Source organism: Monodelphis domestica, chromosome 4, assembly GCF_027887165.1.
Source record: "Monodelphis domestica isolate mMonDom1 chromosome 4, mMonDom1.pri, whole genome shotgun sequence".
Taxonomy (NCBI): domain Eukaryota; kingdom Metazoa; phylum Chordata; class Mammalia; order Didelphimorphia; family Didelphidae; genus Monodelphis; species Monodelphis domestica.
The window spans coordinates 320625930-320640047 of record NC_077230.1 but is presented as its reverse complement, the minus strand read 5'-3'; the positions used below and the strand labels follow the sequence as shown (position 1 = coordinate 320640047).

The window sequence follows — 14118 nt, the reverse complement described above, 5'->3', positions numbered from 1 at the left end:
TATCCACTTCTGTTTAATGGGTAGGTTCATCCCATTCACATTCAGCATTATGATTACTGTGTTTTGCCCTCCATTATATTATCCTCTTTAAATCCTACTCTATTCCCTTTCTCTCTGTTCCTCCTCACCAGTGTTTTTCTTTCTGTCACCCCCTCTACACACACTTCCCTCTCTCTCTTCCCATGTCTTTTTCCCTTCTACTTCCCTGTGGGGTAAGATTGAATACTACATACCACTAAATAGGGTAAGACAGAATTCTATATCCTGCATATACTTGTTTTACCCTCTCTGAGCCCTTTGCAATGAGAGAAAAGTTTAAGCATTGCCCGTTCCCACCCTTATCCTCCCCTCTATAATGATTTTTCATGCCTCTTTATGGTATATAATTTACCCATTCTATCTCTCCCTTCCCTTTTCTCTCAGTGCACCATTCTCTTTCAGCTCTTTAATGATTTTTTTACATATCATTCATATGCATACATATCATATCATACGTACATATTATTCCATATAATCACATTTACATATACATCATATCATCATAATCAGCTTACTTCCCCACCCTCTTTCTGAGTAAATCCCTTCTATCTTCTCTACTACTAAGGGTATTTTGAGAATTATAGAGATCTTCCTTCCATGTTTACATATAAACATTTTGACCTTAACTAGTACCTTAGATTTTCTCTTTCTTATTTATTACCTTTTTGGGCTTCTCTTGTGTCTCATATTTGGACTTCAAATTTTTTGTTTAGGTCTGGTTTATTCCTCAAGAATTTTTGGAAATCTTCTATCTTATTGAACGTCCATTTTTTTCCCCTGAAAGAAAATATTCAGTTTTGCTGGATAGGCTATTCTGGGTTGTAAACCCAAGTTTTTTGCCTTCTGGAATATCATATTCCATGCCTTTTGATCCCATAATGTAGAATCTGCTAGGTCCTATATGATTCTGATTGTAGCTCCATGGTATTTAAATGGTTTCTTTCTGGCTGTTTGAAGTATTTTTTTCCTTGGCTTAGTGGCTCTCAAATTATATTCCTGAAGTTTTCATCTGAGGATTTCTTTCTAGAGGTGATCTGGGAATTCTTTCAATTTCAATTTTATTTTCTTGTTCAAAGATCTCTGGGCAGTTATCTTTGATAATTTCTTGTACTATATTATTCAAGGTTTTTTATCGATCATGGCTTTTAGGTAGACCAATAATTCTCAAGTTGTCTCTCCTAGATTTATTTTCTAGGTCAGTTGTTTTTTTCAGTAAGATATTTAATGTTTTCCTCTACTTTTCATTCCTTTGATTCTGCTTTATTGTTTCTTGATTTATCATGAAATCATTAATTTCTAGATGGTCACTTTTGATTTTTATGACCTGATTTTGCTCTGGCAGTTTTTGGTTCTCCTTTTTCAGTTGGCCCATTTCTTCTTGAATTACTTTCATTTCTTCTTGCATAATTTTCCTTTCTCTTTGCATCACTTTTGTTCTCTTTCCAACTTTTCCTCTGCTTCTCTTAATTGATTTTTGAAGTTTTTGAGTTCTTCCAGAGTCTGTATCCAAACCATATTTTTCTTTTGAATTTTGTGCATGTTTCCTTTGCTTTCACTGTCCTTCTGTGCCTGTACCTTGATCTTTGTCTCCATAAAAATTCTTTAGAGTTAGGTGCTTTTTTTTGTTGTTTGTTCATTTTTCCTATCTAAGTATAGGTAGGCTTGGGGGAATGATGTGATGTTCTGAGGGCTGAAAGCTCTGAAAGCCCCTTTCCCCTGATGATTCAATTGAACCTTGTGATGTTGATTATCTTAAAGACTTGCCTCTGGCTTAGGTGTAAGCTTTTGATTTCACTCTGATCTTGATCAGGTCAGGGACTAATCAAATTCTAGCCTTTGGCTCAGTCTCAAGTTTTTAGTCTCACTGTGTACTTGATTTTATCAGGCACACCCTTGATTATTCTGTCTTGGAGCTCTACCCTGAGCTTTAGGCAAAAATATCAGTATTTAGTACTATCACCCACCCCAAAGTGTGAATTAAGTGTTTGTCCCAAGCCCAGACTAGAATTTTCTGGAATTCTCCACAGGTTTGAAATTTCAAGGGGTATGGGTTGGTTTGTACCTCTATTTGCTCAGGCAGGATCTCAGGGTGTGGATGTTGGCTTGGGCATAGCTTCCCAAACCTTGGACAGCAGATGTGGGGAGGGGGGAATGGCTAGCGCTTGGCTTGCTCTTCCCTCCTTGCTACAGCTTCTTGCTGGGTCTGCTCTCCTCTCACCCTAGTACTCCAGATGTTTGTTGCCTACCTTTTGGATTTTTCTTTTCTTGAAATTTGTTTTACTCTGTCTCTTTGTTGGTTCGTTCACTCTGTTTGTGGAGAAATTTTAATCTTGGTTGGAGAAGATTCTCAACAAGCAAGATGATTTCAGTAAAATCTGGCAAAGTCTACATGGACTGATACAGAATGAAATAAGCAGTACCAGGAGAACATTGTATATAGTAACAGCAATATTGTATGAAAATCGATCGTGAAAGACTTAGATATTCTCAGCAATATGAGGATCCAGGACAATCCTGAAGGACTTAGGACAAAGAATGCTATCCATCTCAAGAGAAATAACTGTTAGTTTCAGAATGTAGATCAAAGCATATTCTTTTTCACTTTAGTTTATTTGGGTTATAATTTTGGAATTTTGGTTTTATATGATTATTCTCTTATAAGAATGAACAATATGGAAATATGTTTTGCATGATAAAAATGTATAATCTAGATCAAATTGTTTATCATCTCTGGGAAAGGGGAAGAAAGGGAGGGAGGGAGATGATTTGGATTATGTAAATTCAGAAAACATATGGAAAACTGTTATCACATAATTGGGAAAATAAAATATTTTATAAAAATAAATGTTATATTGCTTGTTAAAATTAAATAAATAAAATTATATCTGAGTTGAGTTGCAGCATAGCATCTAGGATATAGTAGTTACTTAAAAATGCTTATTGATGATTTATTATTTATTGATTGATTGAATCTTAGGGGAAGCAAAGGATTCCAAGAGGCAGAGGTGAGGAGCATTTGGGTTCCAAGCATGGGATACACAGCCTGTGCAAAGGTGGAATATGGAAAGTAGAGTTCAGGGAACCACCAATAGACTTCTCTCCTAAAAATATAGGTAGCTCATATTTTACTACCCACATTTTACATAGTAGAACCTAGAGAGTTATAGTGGTATGGTATAATTTTCTGGCACAAAATTGCCATTGGTCAAGTGCTGGGACTCAAACTGAGACCCCACTGGCCTCTAATCCAGAGTCTTGGCTATTATACAATATCCTTATCATGCATGGGAGATAATTGCCTACAAAGTAAACATTAAGTCTCAGGCTGGTCGAGTACTGAATTTTTCTTACTTCACTTATTTCAATATTGACATTAATCAACTCGCTGAGACTTGAGAAAAATGAAAACCATTAGAACTAACTTGTAAAATTAAGTTCTCTTATATTCTCCTGTCCCTAAAATAACAATTTTAATGTTACAAAATATATTTGCTAAGGAGATTAAAATTAGTGAATTGAACTGGACATTATTTGAATATGCAAAATACCTGCTTCATCCATGAATGTCAGTATGTAGGTGGATCTATTCCCAATGAATCATTCTGCAACCCTCCACTGAATTTGATGTCACTGCCTTACCATCTTTTAGAGTGAGAAACTGGACCTTGAGAGCTATGAAGCGTTGTTTAGTTCCTAGCTAATAACTATGTGAAAAATTAGGCAATGATTCTTTTTTAAAGAAAGAAAGAAATGGCAAATAAGACAATCATAAAAAAATAAACAAAACAACCTTAGGAAGACTTAAATGAAGTCATGAAAAGTGAAGTGAGGAGAGCCAGGAGAACACTTTATGCAGTAACAGCAATATTGTTCAATGATCAGTTGTGAATGACAACTATATCAGCAACACAAAGGATCCAAGACAACTCCAAGAGACTCATGATAAAAAAAAAAAGCTATCCACCACCACAGAAAGAACAGATGGACTTGGAATGAAGATTGAGGCATACCATTTTTTCACTTTATCTCCTTCTTGAGATTTTTTCTAATATAAGCAATCTGTGTCTTCTTTCACAACATGATGATCCTAGAAATATGTATTGCCTAATTGCATATATATATAAAACCTGTATCATATTACCTGACACCTTGGGGAGGGGGAGGGGAAAGGAGGGAGAAAGAGAACATGAACCACAAAATATCAGAAAACAATTATTAAAAATTTTATTGACACGTAAAAGAATAAAAATAAAACTAAGTTACCTGCCCCCCCCCAAAAAAAAACAAAGAAAGAAAGAAACTTACTTGGAAAAGATAAACTCTGAGGGAAAGTGGGAAGAGACAGCCTGGATTGTTGCCCTTCTTAGGTGAAAAACCAAACCTAAACAAATCAATAACACTATCTCTTGAATTTCCCAAAATACCTTTTCTTATATTTTACTTAATATTCATATTTTCTATATTACCAAAGCAAACTTTTAAAAAATAAAATTTTTTAACCCTTACCTTCTGTCTTGGAATCAATACTGTGTATTGGCTCCAAGGCAGAAGGGTGGTAAGGGCTAGGCAATGGGGGTTAAGTGACTTGCCCAAGGTCACACAGCTGGGAAGTGTCTGAGGACAGATTTGAACCCAGGACCTCCCGTCTCTAGGTCTGACTCTCAATCCACTGAGCTACCAAGCTTTCCCCCCAAAACTGAATTTCTAACTGTTCATCTCATTATTGTTATGAGCCTAGGTGGGAAGGATGGTTGGGGACCTTTGATAGAAAAAGGGTGGGTTTGGGAGAGAAGATACTGTGACTACTTATCCCATATAATTCACTGGATGAGGATGGGGGTGGTGGAGAGGGTAGTGGAAAGATGTTGGGGAAATAAAGATTTTCTTAATAGTACTTAAACAGTTGCTGCTGTAGATGTCCAGGTAGCAGCTAGATTTTAACTACCCTAAGGAACTATCAACAGTCTCAGAAAGGGAAAGCTGGGAGTTTTCATAGCAGAAGGAAAGAGCAGAGTGAAAGTTTGGGAAGAGAGGCAGTGAACATCTCACCCTGCCTCTAGGATCCTCAATTACCCTTAATGGATTTGGGAATGTCTAGACATTCTGAAAATAGCTTTAGCCTGGACTGAGAGTGTTTCTTCAAGTGGAGTGTATGTGTAGGGAGCCTCTGCCCTAAAGTTCCAGTTAGTCATGAACAATCAGGAAATAATTACTCAAAAATATAATCACAAATGGCAGCTAGGTGGGATGATGGAGTCTGCACTGGATATGGAGTCAGAAAGATCTAAGTTCAAATATGACTTCAGACACTGTACAAGTTAAGGGCAAACCACTTAACCCAGTTTGCCCCAATTTCTCATCTGGAAAAGGAAATGGCAAACCACCCTAATATCTTTACAAAGAAAAACCTCAAATGGAGTCATGAAGAGTTGGATATGACTGAAGTGACGGAACAACAAAATAATCACAAGTATGTTAAATAAATCCCGTTGTGTGTGGGAAGCATAATACCTCCTCCTACCCATTCCCCCCCCCCCCAAATCCCATCCCAAACCATTTCAGTTTCTAGGGAAAGGAAGAGGATTCCTTTCATAGCATAGTTTATTCCATAGGGACTCCAGTTCCAGTTTCAAGCCCTGATCCGGATCCCAGGCACCTTGGCTTCTCCAAGTTTCCCTGCTGGGTTGACTAGTTGCAAGCTCTCACTTGAATCATATCACCATGGCTCAAATATCTGGGTACTGAGACTGGTAAAATGAAATAAAACAGAGACTGCAGGCTCATATTTTTCTGAGGGGATGGGAAGAGGAGGTGTGCGTTTGTTGGGGGGGGGGCAAATTATCCTCCCTCTAGGTTCTGTTCTTGGTGTCCATGTTGTTGGTGAACTGTGAGCTCCCCTCTGATCCACCTCTGGGCACCAGTAAAAGAGAAATGTATGAAGCAGAATGATTTTTTCAGTTTCACCAGTTTTAAAGATGTCGCCTATTCCAGTTATGCAGCCACTCAAAGCAGGATAGACAGCCTATGTGGTAAGGATAAAGACTGCTTCCATTTTTAGGAAATCTGGATGCCTCCATGTTAGGTCAATTAGTCATGCTCCCAAGACTCCATTACACATGTGCAGGTATTTTATCTTTCCAGGATAAGCAATTTGAGAGCCAACATCTTCTACACTCTGTGTATGCCTATGCAAGGCACCTGGTACAAGGAATTTTTGTAGATTTGATCCAGTCTAGCCTGGGCTCCTACGTTCAGGTCTATGGGGTAAGAAGTCTTGCCCTTCTCACTCTTTTGATCACTAGAGTAACCCTCACTTCACATCAGAATAAGTCTTTGTGTCAAAGAGTTGACAAAGTATTGGGAGAGGGCACTTTCTGCGTATGAACTTTAGGCGGAGAAAGATCTTATGATTAGCTATTTGGAATACTCTGACTCATCCCCTAGTGTTGCTGCTGCCACTGGAAAATGCTTTTCTTATTTTAAATCTGTTCTCTAAGTGATCTTGGTTCCCAGCTTTTTCATTTTTGCAGTGGGGCAAGGAGAGTCACTAAAGTTACCCAAACACTTGATGAAAATTTAAAGCGTTTTAAAGCTTCTGATGGAATCCAATGATTTCCTGAATGATTTCTCAAGAATATAGTGAAGAAGGGAAAATAGCAGCTATACTGAATACATAGAACTATGCTAGTTTTTTCTGCCTCCTCATGAATTCTTAGTTGGTTAGCCCTGACTTTAAAAGAAAGACTAAGACTGCCGTGGAGGACTAAAAGCATTCTCATATCAATAATGATATGTTTAAAAGCCTCAATATTCTATTGTCCAGAAAGAACATTCCTCCTTGCTTACGATTGGCCAACACTGTTGATTAAATATTAAAAATTTGTGGGTTTTCTTTCACTTCTGTTTTAAATCAGCAAGAAGCAAGATTTGAAGAATAACCAGAGAAGAAACAAGGAGGTCAACAACGAGACCACTGAAGGAAAGAAAGCCTAGGATAAGGTAAACATGATATATATATATATTTTCCCCCTCCCATTTTGAACTCTGCATTGCTACTTCAGTTTTAAACTACTTTCTAATCTTCAAAAAATATTTTATAGAATTCTTTTGTTTTCATATCACCATAATTTCCTGTTATGCCTCCTTTTCCTCTGAACTCTGTCTTTCAACAAGAAAACCAGTTGAGCAAAACCAACTAACACAGTGGTTGATTTAGATCCTTAGTGCTTCAGTGCATGTCTATAGTCCCTCAAGTCTCTACTGAGAGAATAAGTATATTCCATTATCTGGTCTCTGGTATCAAAACTGATGATTTTAATTCGCCTGAATTCAGTTGCCTTTTAGTGTTGTTGATAATTGTAGCTTCACTGATCCTTGTAGAATTTACTTTTTTTATACTTCAATAACATTCTTCACTCCCTTCCTTCAGAATTCAAGCACATTAATGAATCATATATTTCGAAAGTCAGGCATTTGTGGTTTTGTAGTTTAGTTTATCAGCTCAAAGGATCATAGATTTAGGGTTAGGAGTGACCTTAAGGTCATTTAGTCCAGTCTCTTCATTTTACACATGAAGAAACTGAGGCTCAGAGAAATTAAGTAACTTGTCCAAAGTCACCAGCTGGTAAATAGCAAAGTTTGAATTTCATCCCAAATCCTGCTGTGACTCCAGAGAAAAGGCTTTTCCTATCAGTTTGGTTTTCAAAGCAAAGGTAGAGAAAGTAAAGAAAGAGAGCTATTCACTCACTTTCTCCTAGAATGGAGGTAAAAGTTTGTGAGGGTCTCTGGCTACAAGGACCTGAGTTGAGAAAAATGGTAAAAGGGAGACTTTAGTAAAAGGGAGTCCCCTGGGGTTCTTAGGATTTAGAGCTGGAAGAGATCTTAGAGAATATTTCAGTCCTTCTTCTATACCCTTCCCCCACTTTATGGAGGAAAAACCCAAGTAGTTTAAGGAATTTATCGCAAGTCACAAAAGTGACCTAAGCAGAATTTAAACCCAAGTCCTCAGACTACACACCTAGTGTCCTTGATTCTGTACTCTGAACTTGCAATGTAATAAATGATCCAAGAGGTTACTTGACCATCAGGAGTTGGAGATTCCTTCACATAGTTTCTACATCAAATCAGAGACTGGAGTCTGTTTAAAAACAATTTTCTAACGTTTTAAATTTAAGATTCCATTTCTAGTGTTCTGAAATGAGAAAGATTATATTTCCAGGATGTTCTGAGTGGTAATAGAAGTAAGCTTCATATTTGCAAAATCAGAAAGATGGAATTTCATCAGCCACGTAGTTTCACTCATAAATGAAAAGGAACTCCGACTAGGGCATACCCAACAAGGAGTCATTCAACTCCTGGAATATTTTCAATGAGGAAGAACTCAGCATCTCATGAGGTCTAGTCTCCTCTTAGACAATTCTCATTTCAAGTCAAGTCAACAAACATTTATTGAATACTTGCAATGTGCTGGTCTCTGTATTAAGTACTGGGGATATGGAATATAAACATAAAGAAAGCCAGTTCTTGTTCTGAAGAAGTTTACATTCTAATGGAGGAAGACAATGTATAGAAGACAGTTGAAAAGGTGGAGGTACATGATTGCCAAGTCCAAAGAGTAAAGATTGCTTGGTCCATGGGTCCCTCCTGAAAATGACGGATCTTGGAGAAAATCACCAAGGGAAGAAGTGGGGCCAAGGAGATAGAGGTAGAAAGCAGCTGAAGTGTGATGGGATAGCCCAGAAAGATCCTAACTGTTGGGCAGTTCCTCCTGATGTCCAACCCAAGTCCACTTTTTCCTACTTGCACTCATTGCTCCTGATTCTGCGGTCTGGATAGATATAACTCTGATCCATCTTTCACATAGTCTTTCAAACGAATGTTGTCTCTCTGAGTTTTCTTTCCCAGGCTAGATATTCTTAGTTCCTGGCACTGATCTTCATATCTAATCCAATAAGCCAAATAAACGTTTATTAAACACCTGCTACATGCCAGGCATTGTGTTAAGTACTGGGGATACAATAAAAAAAAAGATAGTCCTTTGTCCTTAAAGAATTTACAATCTAAAGGACATATGACACAGGCTTACTGCTCGACCATTCTGGAGGTCTGTCTCTGGATATTCTTCAACTTATCAGTGTCCCTCTTAAATTGTTATATCTGGGGATAGCTAGGTGGATCAGTGGATAGAGAGCTAGACCTGGAGGTGGGTCTTGGGTTCAAATCAAGTGACCTCAGACATTTCCTAGCTATGTGACCCTGGACAAGTTTATTTTATTTTATTTTATTTTATTTTATTTAATTAAGACAAATTTTCCATGGTTGCATGATTCATATTCTTTCCCTCCCCTCCTCCCACCCACTCCTGTAGCCAACACGAAATTCCTGGACAAGTCTCTTAACCCCCATTACCTAGCCCACTTTTCTGCCTTGGAACCTTTACTTAGTGTTGATTCTAAGACAGAAGGTAAGAGTTTTAAAAAACAAAACAAAACTGTGATGTCCAGAACTGAATACAGTCATGAGATTTTGTCTCAGAAGGTAGCCTGATTTCTCACTATGATACCCAAGGATATAAATGCTTTAACACTTAACACATTCATTCAGTCATGCCATATTCATTTAACATCTCTTCTGTGCAACTTACTATATGAGGAAATGAGGGAAATTCCTGAAAATAAAAAATATATTCCTAAAAGTAAAAATAAATAAGACATTGTCCCTGTTCTCAGAGAACTTACAGTCCAGCATTCTCAGTGTATAATATAGTACAGAGAAAAATAAGATTTAAGTGCATAACTAATGAATTGTGGTATGGAGTCAGATGCAAGAGAAATCACTTTCAGCTGGAGCAATCAGGGGAGGCTACATGGAAAAGGTACCATTAAACAGAGCTTTGCAACTGGGTAGAGATATCAAGAGCCAAAGATGGATTTTTTAATGCCAGAGAATTTCTTCAGATCATTACAGTATGAAAGGAGGAGGATGCTCATGGTTTTCATTCAAAGCGTTGTTGGTTTTTGTGAGAGTTGCAAGGCAGAGGGTGAGCCCATAACCTCCTCTCCAGTGAGCAAGGGAATGAAGGAAGGAAATTGTGGTATATATATATATATAAGGAACAATGAGTAATAAGAGTTTGGCGAAATAGAGAATTGATGAAGGGAAGTGGTATGAACACACTGGACAAAGCTGGAGCCAGATTGTAGAAAGCCATGAGTGCTAGGCTAATGCACTTGGCTATTCTCTAATAATAGGAAACCATGTTAAGATTCTCAGTTGCACCATAGACTTGTCAGTTGTGAACAAGCCACTTCTCTTTTCTGTGATTGAGGAAGGTCTGATCAAAAGAGGGTCTAGGAGCAGACGTTGGCGTTCCTCAGGATACATCACATGGGAAATGATGAAGGAGGTGCAACAAACTACACTAAAATTTTTTTAATCTTTTTTTTAATTTTTAATTTTTTAAAATAATATTTTATTTGATCATTTCCAAGCATTATTCATTAGAGACAAAGATCATTTTCTTTTCTTCCCCCCCCGCCCCCATAGCCGACATTCCACTGGGTATCACATGTGTTCTTAATTCAAACCCATTGCCATGTTGTTAGTATTTGCATTAGAGTGTTCATTTAGAGTCTCTCCTCTGACATGTCCCCTCAACCGCTGTAGTCAGGCAGTTGCTTTTCCTCGGTGTTTCTACTCCCACAGTTTGTCCTCTGCTTATGGATAGTGTTTTTCTCCTAGATACCTGCAGATTGTTCAGGGATATTACACCGCCACTAATGGAGAATTCCATTACGTTCGATTATACCACAGTGTATCAGTCTCTGTGTACAATGTTCTCCTGGTTCTGCTCCTCTCGCTCTGCATTACTTCCTGGAGGTCATTCCAGTCTCCATGGAATTCTTCCACTTTATTATTCCTTTTTGCACAATAGTATTCCATCACCAACATATACCACAATTTGTTCAGCCATTCCTCAATTGATGGGCATCCCCTTGTTTTCCAATTTTTGGCCACCACAAAGAGTGCAGCTATGAATATTCGTGTACAAGACTTTTTCCCCATTATCTCTTTGGGGTACAAACCCAGCAGTGCTATGGCTGGATCAAAGGGTAGACATTCTTTTATCACCCTTTGGGCATAGTTCCAAATTGCCCTCCAGAATGGTTGGATTAGTTCACAACTCCACCAGCAATGAATTAAAGTCCCTACTTTGCCACATCCCCTCCAGCATTCACTGCTTTCCTCTGCTGTCATGTTAGCCAATCTGCTAGGTGTGAGGTGATACCTCACAGTTGTTTTGATTTGCATCTCTCTGATTATAAGAGATTTAGAACACTTCTTCATGTGCTTATTAATAGTTTTGATTTTTTTTATCTGAAAACTGCCTATCCATGTCTCTTGCCCATTTATCAATTGGAGAATGGCTTGGTTTTTTGAACAATTGATTTAGCTCTTTATAAATTTGAGTAATTAAACCTTTGTCAGAGGTTTTTGTTCTGAAGATTTTTTCCCAGTTTGTTGTTTTCCTTCTGATTTTAGTTACATTGGTTTTGTTTGTACAAAACCTTTTGAATTTGATGTAGTTGAAATTATTTATTTTACATTTTGTGATTCTTTCTATGTCTTGCTTGGTTTTAAAGTCTTTCTCTTCCCAAAGGTCTGACATGTATACTATTCTGTGTTTACCCAAATTACTTATGGTTTCCTTCTTTATGTTTAAGTCATTCACCCATTTTGAATTTATCTTGGTGTAGGGTGTGAGGTGTTGATCAATTCCTAATCTCTCCCACACTGTCTTCCAATTTTCCCAGCAGTTTTTATCTAATAGTGGATTTTTGTCCCCAAAGCTGGGATCTTTGGGTTTATCATATACTGTCTTGCTGAGGTCATTTGCCCCCAGTCTATTCCACTGATCCTCCTTTCTGTCTCTTAGCCAGTACCAAATTGTTTTGATGACTGCTGCTTTGTAATATAGTTTGAGATCTGGGACTGCAAGTCCTCCATCATTTCTGTTTTTTTTTTTCATTATTTCCCTGGATATCCTTGATCCTTTGTTATTCCAAATGAACTTTGTTATGGTTTTTTCTAAATCAGTAAAAAAAATTTTCGGAAGTTCAATGGGTATGGCACTAAATAGATAAATGAGTTTGGGTAGGATGGTCACTTTTATTATATTGGCTCATCCTACCCATGAGCAGTTAATGTTTTTCCAATTGTTCAAGTCTAGTTTTAGTTGTGTGGAGAGTGTTTTGTAGTTGTGTTCATATAGTTCCTGTGCTTGTCTCGGGAGATAGATTCCTAGGTATTTTATTTTGTCTAAGGTGATTTTGAATGGGATTTCTCTTTCTAGTTTTTGCTGCTGAGCTGTGTTGGAGATATATAGAAATGCTGATGACTTATGCGGGTTTATTTTGTATCCTGCAACTTTGCTAAAGTTGTTGATTTTTTCAATTAGCTTTTTGGTTGAATCTCTAGGATCCTTTAAGTAGACCATCATGTCATCTGCAAAGAGTGATAACTTGGTCTCCTCCTTGCCTATTTTGATGACTTCAATTTCTTTTTCTTCTCTAATTGCTACTGCTAGTGTTTGTAGTACAATGTCAAAGAGTAGAGGTGATAATGGGCATCCTTGTTTCACTCCTGATCTTATTGGGAATGCATCTAGTTTATCCCCATTGCAGATGATATTAGCTGATGGTTTTAGATATATACTGTTTATTATTTTTAGGAACGACCCTTCTATTCCTATGCTTTGAGTGTTTTTAATAGGATTGGATGTTGTATTTTATCAAAGGGTTTTTCTGCGTCTATTGAGATAATCATCTGGTTCTTGTTGGTTTGCTTATTGATGTGGTCAATTATGTGGATGGTTTTCCTAATATTGAACCAGACCTGCATCCCTGGTATAAATCCTACTTGATCATGGTGGATGACCCTTCTGATCCCTTGCTGGAGTCTTTTTGCTAGTATCCTATTTAAGATTTTTGCATCTATATTCATTAGGGAGATTGGTCTATAATTTTCTTTCTCTGTTTTTGATCTGCCTGGTTTTGGAATCAGTACCATGTTTGTGTCATAAAAGGAGTTTGGTAGAACTCCCTCTTTGCTTATTATGTCAAATAGTTTGTATAGTATTGGGATTAACTGTTCTCTGAATATTTGATAGAATTCACTTGTGAATCCGTCGGGCCCTGGGGATTTTTTCTTAGGGAGTTCTTTGATGGCCTGTTGGATTTCATTTTCTGATATGGGATTATTTAAGAATTCTATTTCTTCTTCTGTTAGTCTAGGCAGTTTGTATTTTTGTATATATTCATCCATATCACCTAAATTGGTGTATTTATTGCCATATAATTGGGCAAAGTAATTTCTAATGATTGCCTTAATTTCCTCTTCATCGGAGGTGATATCTCCCTTTTCATCTTTGATGCTGTTAATTTGCTTTTCTTCTTTACTTTTTTAAATTAGATTGACCAGTACTTTGTCTATTTTGTTTGTTTTTTCAAAGTACCAGCTTCTTGTCTTATTTATTAAATCAATAGTTCTATCACTTTCGATTTTATTAATTTCTCCCTTAATTTTTAGGATTTCTAGTTTGGTTTTCTGCTGGGGTTTTTTAATTTGATCGCTTTCGAGTTTTTTTTATTTGCATTTCCAATTGATTGATCTCTGCTCTCCCTAGTTTGTTAATATATGCACTCAGGGATATGAATTTACCTCTGATTACTGCTTTGGCTGCATCCCAAAAGGTTTGAAAGGATGTCTCGCCATTGTCATTTTCCTTGATGAAATTATTAATTGTTTCTATGATTTCTTCTCTAACTAAATGATTTTGGAGTATCATATTGTTTAATTTCCAATTACTTTTTGATTTGGTTTTCCATGTACCATTACTGATCGTTATTTTTATTGCCTTGTGATCTGAAAAGGCTGCATTTATTATTTCTGCTTTTCTGCATTTGTATGCCATGTTTCTGTGATCTAGTGTATGGTCAATCTTTGTGAATGTGCCATGTGGTGCTGAGAAGAAGGTGTATTTCTTTTTGTCCGTATTTATTTTTCTCCATATGTCTATTA

The 14118-nt window shown here is 37.1% G+C and overlaps 1 protein-coding gene across 1 annotated transcript in view; it reads left to right on the top strand.

Moving 5' to 3' along the window:
* The window catches only part of CYSLTR2 (cysteinyl leukotriene receptor 2), a 101003-nt gene that overhangs the window by 51956 nt on the left and 34929 nt on the right, over nt 1-14118 (top strand). The window contains exon 2 of the mRNA XM_007495422.3: nt 6954-7038. The gene's annotated coding sequence lies outside the window, so the exon portion shown is untranslated. The remainder of the gene's footprint in view (nt 1-6953; nt 7039-14118) is intronic.